Consider the following 7,847-nt stretch of genomic DNA (forward strand, 5'->3'; position numbering starts at 1 on the left):
ATTATGCTAAATAACCAAACATAAAGACAGGAAAATTAGGAATCCATCGATACCTGGCTCTATGGTCAGTTTATTGGCGTTCGGGAGAAGTAACTTGGACATACATACATAGTTGCATACATAGGTATGTACTCTCAGTTTTAAATTATATAAGATTTGCAGGAAATGAAACCTCCTTTGAAAGTTCTTTCATTTTTTATACATATTTTAAAAAATTGTTCAGTATAATTTTTTGTTTTAAACTAAGATAAAACATTGACTTTTTTAAATTCGCCTTCGAGTAGAATTTCCCCGTCTTTTGAAGTAAGTTTACCAAAATTCATAAAAAATCGGTGGTTCTATCTTAATTCTGCAAACTACAGACGCGTGACAGAGAGTTTATTTATCATTCGTAAACAAATATTTCAAATCTTAAACAATGAAATTTTATATGGACTCCAACGATTAAAATTTGCTGAATATACAAGTAGGATATGGCATAAATTAAACTTACCTTGCCATTGCTTTGAAATCCTGATTTCAGTTTAGTAGCAAGCCAAATTAAATGGTTAAAAAGAGAATGACAAAATTTATTGCTTATCAAATGGTGAAAGTTCATTTTCCTTATTTATTTATTTTTTTAATTGGCATCACGAGCGAGATAGTTGCAATGAAGGTCAGACATCATCAGCGCTGGTTGATGTGTGAAATACCGGAAACGCAATTCTTTTCAATGCCGTTCTTGTTCATTAATTTTGAAAACTTTTTTCCTCCTCATTTTTTCTTCTTCATTCTCTCGATCGCTCTTTTTTTTATCTATTTAGAGATGGAACGATGAACCGATGATGTTTGAAACAAAAAAGTTCAAACAGTGATTTTTTTAAAAAATTAAACAGGGGGCTGTCCAGAAATGATGTTTCATTCTTTCCAATATTTTTGACCCACTTCCTCTATTGTCAAAAAGTGCCACTCTTCACCTCACCCCATTCCTTCCCCTTGTTACATGTCACGATATTTTTCGTAACGATATTGTCAAAAAAAAAAAAAAAAATGTGGCGTTACATTTCTTCTCTCCATCTCTCCAGAAACTCACAATTTCACGAATTTCCTCCCCTTCAAAGCGGGACATCATTTGTGGACGACCCTGAAGACAAGACAAAGAAAATACACAAAGCTTAAATTATTTTTTCAAACAAAAACAATTTCTTTTCCACTGTGGTAGAATTCTTACATATGTTTTTTTTTTTTCCATTTCAAAAAATGGTTTTTTATAGTTGGGGCAAACCAAACCTGACTGTATCGTAATGCTGTAGTTAGGATCAGCGTAGCCTTCACAATGCTGCCAGGTTAGGCTTACCCCAACTGTAGTGTTCATCAAGGCCTTTTTTAAGAAATATTTTCTTAGTTTCAAAAAGAAAGAATGAAAGAGCTCAACTGCGAATAGGGGAGGCTAGAGACGACAGGTACAGAAGACCTTGACCAACCCGGGGCTGTCGCGCCACATATATAATGATGATATTCTTGTTTGTCGTAATGCTTTATTAAAATCACAAAAGGAATAGTTATGTGTGCTTATTATGCAAACAGTGAGTATATATGCTTTTCTAAAACTCCAGCATAGCCAAATATTTCCTTGGCATTTTATAAAAACACAAAAGAAAATAAGTACCTTAAATATCAATGTAATAAGTACTTTTTAAAATCACCTGTGGTTCTCGAATCTCGACGAGATATCTCGCCTATTTAACCTGTACGCTCTGGGCCCTTCCAGACGCAAGGCTTGGGCTATGTAATTTAAATTCAAATTCATTTGTGAAAGTTGACAATTGAACCTGCAACTGATTGCTGTAAAGCAAGTAATAATTTCAAAGAGATAACGCACTAAGTCACCCCCATTGATAACAGTGATCTTGATTTAAATTTTATTCATGGAATTGAAGAAAGTGAGCAATCAATGATAATGTAGTGAGCAATTAAGGATCTGTATAGCTGCAGTGAAAATTATTCAAAATCATTAAGACCTACATATGAACAGGAATAAAAAAGCCTCATCATTAATGAGTTGAGCAGATTTTTAGAAATGTAAAACTTACACTCGAACCGGAAAATAGTTAATTCAAACTGAAAACTCAATTTGGATTAGTTAAACTTTAGTTAACTGATTTAAGTCCATTTCTCAGAATGTGCAAACCTCACTTAAAATGCGAATGCCAGGAGAATTCGATTTTAAGGCGATAGGAGGGTTTTATATAAGTAAAAATTGGTCTAGCAAACGTTTTTAACCGACTTCAAAAAAGGAGGTTATGATTTCGTATTGCGGCTTTTTATGTACAGTGGCTCCCAAAAGTGTTCGTACACTTTGAAATTTTTTAGTAAAATCGAAATAACGCAAAACTGAATTCGAATATGAAGTCCAATATTTTTTCACATCATTCCTATGTCATTCTAAATAAAACCCTGTAGTTTTTTTCAAAATATTGACGGATCTTCTTTTTGAAATGGGTCAAAAAATGAAGAGATAGAGAAATAATACGCCACAAAAGTCTTCGTACACTCAAATATTTTCGAATAAATTCACGATTAAAATTTATCATATGTCGTTTTTTTTATTATTTTTGCATTGTGTTGACCCTTATAAGTCATTTGGCTTTAATTTTTTGTTTATTTATTCCTTAATATTGTGCTTTTTACTTTAAAATGGCTGCTACAGTGAAACCTGTGTAAGTTGACCACTCGCGGTTCAGCACTTTGGCGGTCAACTTAGACAGGTGGTCAACTTATAAAGGGCGGTAATGTTTTTTTTTTTTTTTTTTTTTTTTTTGTCATTTCTTGCACCATGTATTTATTTGTTTTGAGGAATTCACCCTTGGGTACTCTTTCTGTTCAACTCCACTTTGACTCAACTCCATTATTGAAAGTGAAACAATAATTAAAAACACTATTCAAATACTTTTGTTATTTTTCTTTCGTTTTTAACTATATTAGACATTGTAGCTTTAGAAATTCCATATGTGCCAGCTAATTTTCTCAGGCTTTCTCCATTTTCAATTACTTTTAATATTTCATACTTTTTATTAATTTCAAGTTCCACTAACTTTCCTTTTGAAGCCTTTTTATGTAAAACTTATAGCACAAAAAGCAACAAACTCGACTCTCCCAGTAGACCAGTGCCAATAGCTTTGAAAATGGTAAAAAGTCGAAAAAATTTAGAACAGGATAAAACCAGTTAGAAAAGTAAGAAAATCTAATAACATTAATAGGAAAAATAAATTACGGGCGAGCTGAGTTCGGGAAGGGGGGTGTAGGGGGGTTTAAGGGGGAGAAAACGGTTTATCACGATTTCCGGAAAAACTAAGAGTCCTATCGAAAAAAACAAAATTGTAAAGTTGTTGGTATTAAAAAGATCTACAACTTTTGCATTTGCACTTTTTTTCTATAACCTCAAAATATATGCGAAAAATTCAAAAAACCGACTTTTTGGTTTTTTATTTTTATCTCCCACAAAAAAAAATTTTTTTTCACTAAATTTAATGAAAAGTTACCTTATTTTGTCCGAAATACACTGTAATTTTTTGGATTTAAAATATTTATTTTTTCTCCTTATTTTGATTCAGTAGTAAAAAATCATCAGAATTTTCAATCAAAAAATCTCACGTCAAAATATCTGATTTTTTTAAAAAATCGGAGCAAGTTTTTTTCGTTGGAATCTCTACTTTTTGATGGTATAAAATACAAAATACAATACTATAGAAATTTTTCGCAAAAAATGAAGAAAATCAAAAAACTCAAATTTGAAAAAAAAAAAAAAAAGTCATAATTATGTAAAAATTTTAAGCTCCTTATTAAAATGTACACTTTAATTACTCTAAAAATGAAATTTTCCATATTACATTGTCACAAACTGAAAATAAAAATATATTAAAATAATTAAAAATCAAGCTACAGCATGCATTTGTTTTATACCCTTCTCATCCACCATTAGACGGTGACTGCAGTGCCCCCTATAGTTTTTTGGAGTTACGAATAGCAAGCTACACTGTAGGATGGGATAAAGGAGTAATTCCTGCAATTTCGAACTGTGTAACCTTGAATATTATGAAAAATAATCAGTTTTCCAATTGTGTTTGCTGTTAATTTAATAAATAGCTTAAAATTTTACATAGTGATGATTTTTTTTTTTTTCAAATTCGAGTTTCTTTGATTTTCTTCATTTTTTGCAAAAAGTTTCCATAGTATTCTATATTGTTTTTTATACCATCAAAAAGTAGAGATTCCGACGAAAAAAACTTGCTCCGATTTTTAAAAAAAATCAGATATTTTGACGTGAGAATTTTTGATTGAAAATTCTGATGCTTTTTTACTACTGAACCAAAATAAGGAGAAAAAATAAATATTTTAAATCCAAAAAATTACAGTGTATTTGGGACATAATAAGGTAACTTTTGATTAAATTTAGTGAAAAAAAAATTTTTTTTGTGGGAGATAAAAATAAAAAACCAAAAAGTCGGTTTTATGAATTTTTCGCATATATTTTGAGGTTATAGAAAAAAAGTGCAAATGCAAAAGTTGTAGATCTTTTTATTACCAACAACTTTGCAATTTAGTTTTTTTCGATAGGACTCTTAGTTTTTCCGGAAATCGTGATAAACCGTTTCCCCCCCCCCCTAAACCCCCTACACCCCCCCTTCCCGAACTCAGCTCGCCCGTAATTTTTTTTTCCTATTAATGTTATTAGATTTTCTTACCTTTCGAACTGGTTTTATCCTGTTCTAAATTTTTTTGGTCTCAAACATTATTGGCACTGGCCTACAGTTCATAAAGGCAAAATTAAAATGCCTTATTATCTCTTAATCCCTTGCACCAGAAACATGTAACTTTATTCATTACTCATTAGCAGGCCCAGATCTGCGTACCCGCTGTGCGAGGGGCCCGCGTCCTTAAAGGGGCTAACAGCCCTAGAAATTGAAGAAAAATGGGGAGAAAAAAAAAAACTAGCACTACGGCTTATTTGCTTTACAAATAGACACTGCTGGCTAGTAGGGAGGGGCCCTACATATTTTGTTGCACGGGGACCCAAAATGTATAGATCCGGGCCCCAGAAAGCAGAATTCCTGTGTTGCCACAACATATTGCAACCGAAAGAAAAGACTTTGAACTCTTCTACTGACACCTATTTTCATTGAACAGAGTACAAAAAGCTATCTCAAATAGAGCAACAAATGAAAAACAAGTTTGGAGAATAAAGAGCAGCATAAGCTTTATGCTGCTGTTAAGTTAGGAAAATGCTAGTATGTCATCAAAGCATTAAAAACATTCTTTGAAAGCTGTCAAAAAAAAAAAAAAATATATATATATATTCATTATATATAATAAATAAATAAATAATAAAATAAAATAATGAAGAAAGTTAAAAAAAAATAAACCAAGTGGTCAACTTACAAAGGGTTTTTTACAATACTCCAGACCAAATTTGGCGTACATTAGTGGTCAAGATAGACAGGTGGTCAAGATAGAGAGGTGGTCAAGTTACAGAGGTTTCCCTTCATTATATGAGATAGGGCTAATTCCGTTCCTTACAAAAGCGGTCAACATAGACAGGTGGTCAACTTACAAGGGTGGTCAACTTTACAGGTTTTACCGTAAAAGACCACAAACACCATTCGAAAATTGAATTTTTTCCTCACAGTATCGGTAAATTAGTTTGAAATGTCCCTAAATTAATTAATTTAATCCATTCTATAGTAAAATGCTTGATAAAATGCTTTGAAGAAAAGAATCGGACCGAAAACAAGGCAAGAAAAGGTCAACTGGCAAAGTTGACAAAGCGTGATCGGAGATTTACAGTTAAAAAGTTTATGAAAAATACACTTTTTGAGTAATGTAAATGTGTCTGCAGAGTTAAATGAAAATTTTTACACTTAATTTTCCCCTAAAATTGTTGGCTCAGTTCTCTGATTAGCTGGATTAAATGGGACATCTTCCCGCAGAAATTTTCTTGGCCCAGCGATAAACAGAAAGCTTTCGCTTTTCGTCGCAAGATCAATGATAAATAAGCTCAAAACGTTTTGGAATTGCGTCTTACTTACAGATAGAAATGAATTTAACATTTTTGGTTAAATTGTTGTATAATTGCAAATAGAAGAAAAAATTAGGAACTTAATCTTAAGAACTTAGTTGGAGCAGTTAACCAGGACCGCGAAGGTGTTCTTGCGTGAGGGTGTATATCAGCACCAAGACTTAATAGTTTGGAATTTTTGATGAAATAATGAATTATGCTGTTCATTTAAATATTTTAAAAAACAATTTTAAACTATCAGCCCAAAATTTAGTAATCGGAAACAAATTTATTTTTTATCAAGATAACGATAAGAAGCACACGTCCGCGTTTGGTGCCTCAAATTTTGTCCTTAAGCTTAGAAATATCTCCTCAATCGTTAGATTTAAACTTAATGGAACATATTTGGAGATATTTGGTGGCTAGATTACGAAAACACACCATTGAAACGAAAACGAATTGGAAACAGTAAGACTCGTAGTGCGGCTGTTCACTTACTCAGAAATTGCACAAAAAAAGAAAGAAAAAACAATGAAATCTATTCCCAGACGTTTAAAAGCTGTTGTTGTTGCCGTATGATATTCTACTAAATAATAAATTAGTAAAAAGTTAGATTATTTACTATTTTTTTGACATTTTTTCAAAGTGTACGAAGACTTTTGTGAGATAACGTTTCAGGCACTTTTTGGTTTTTGATTTTAAAAAAATTAAGTTTTAACGTTTCATTAAAAATTTTCATGTAGTTTTGTTAAAAATAGATCATAGATCTTATAATAAAATACCTATTCCGAAATATTAATTCTAACCAATAGATAAGGTCCTATTTCATTTAAAGTCGTAGGTGTACGAACACTTTTGGGAGCCACTGTATGTTTTCGAATTATTCCAACACTACTGGACCGATTGGGAAAAAAAAATTGTTTTTAAGGGTATACTTCCCTGATGGTCCCATTGTAATTTGGTCTGGATCTGATAAGGGATCCTGGAGAAATCCAAGAAACTTTAAATTTCATGAGTCACGGTCACGTGGTTTTGCTGTGATCGGTGTATTTTCACACCTAAGGTTTTGGCTTTCTCTTAAACGATATTTAATTCTCGCGGCACATGGATGATTGATCTTCGTAACGCTGCGCCGCCTGTTAATTTTTTATTATAGGTGTTACTAATGGTGTTTATTACTGCGTAGCAAAGCAGTAAATTAAATATATTTTGCTACTTTAATAGTTGAATCATTTACTTTAATATTTTATTTACTAATAAATAACTTTATTTAGGCACTAAAATATAAAATTCTTTATTTAATATTCCAGTTTTTAAATATATTTAGTGTTCAATTGAGGGGGAATTGAATACAGAACACCCCTCCCCCACGATTTAATTTATATTCTTTAATAATATACATTATAACTGTGTATGATTTCTGAAGTTTGACCACTATTCTAGATTTACTATTTCACGATTCCGCCAGTCCAATTTGAAATTAGGGTTATATTAATTAGCAGGCTTAAAAAAAAGAAAGAAGGTTCTGAACTCGTCGGATTTGTTTTTCCTTTGTACAATGTTCCATAAATACTCGAAGACACCTGTACCCAAGGGCGTGCACAGGGAGGGAGGGGTTTGGGACACCTGTTAAACCCGGGCCCGAGCCTGAAGGGGGCCAAATATTTTTATAACTAAGGGTGAAATATGAACCGGTTTTTATGTTTTTTTTTTTTTTTTTTGTTTAGTGGTGGTTTTGTTTAGGGGTGGTCTAGCGTAGGTTCCAAATCTTTGATTTATCTTATTTGTTCTGTAGGGAAAAGTTAAGGGTAAA

This window comes from Uloborus diversus, unplaced genomic scaffold (assembly GCF_026930045.1).
Source record: "Uloborus diversus isolate 005 unplaced genomic scaffold, Udiv.v.3.1 scaffold_111, whole genome shotgun sequence".
In the NCBI taxonomy this organism is placed as follows: domain Eukaryota; kingdom Metazoa; phylum Arthropoda; class Arachnida; order Araneae; family Uloboridae; genus Uloborus; species Uloborus diversus.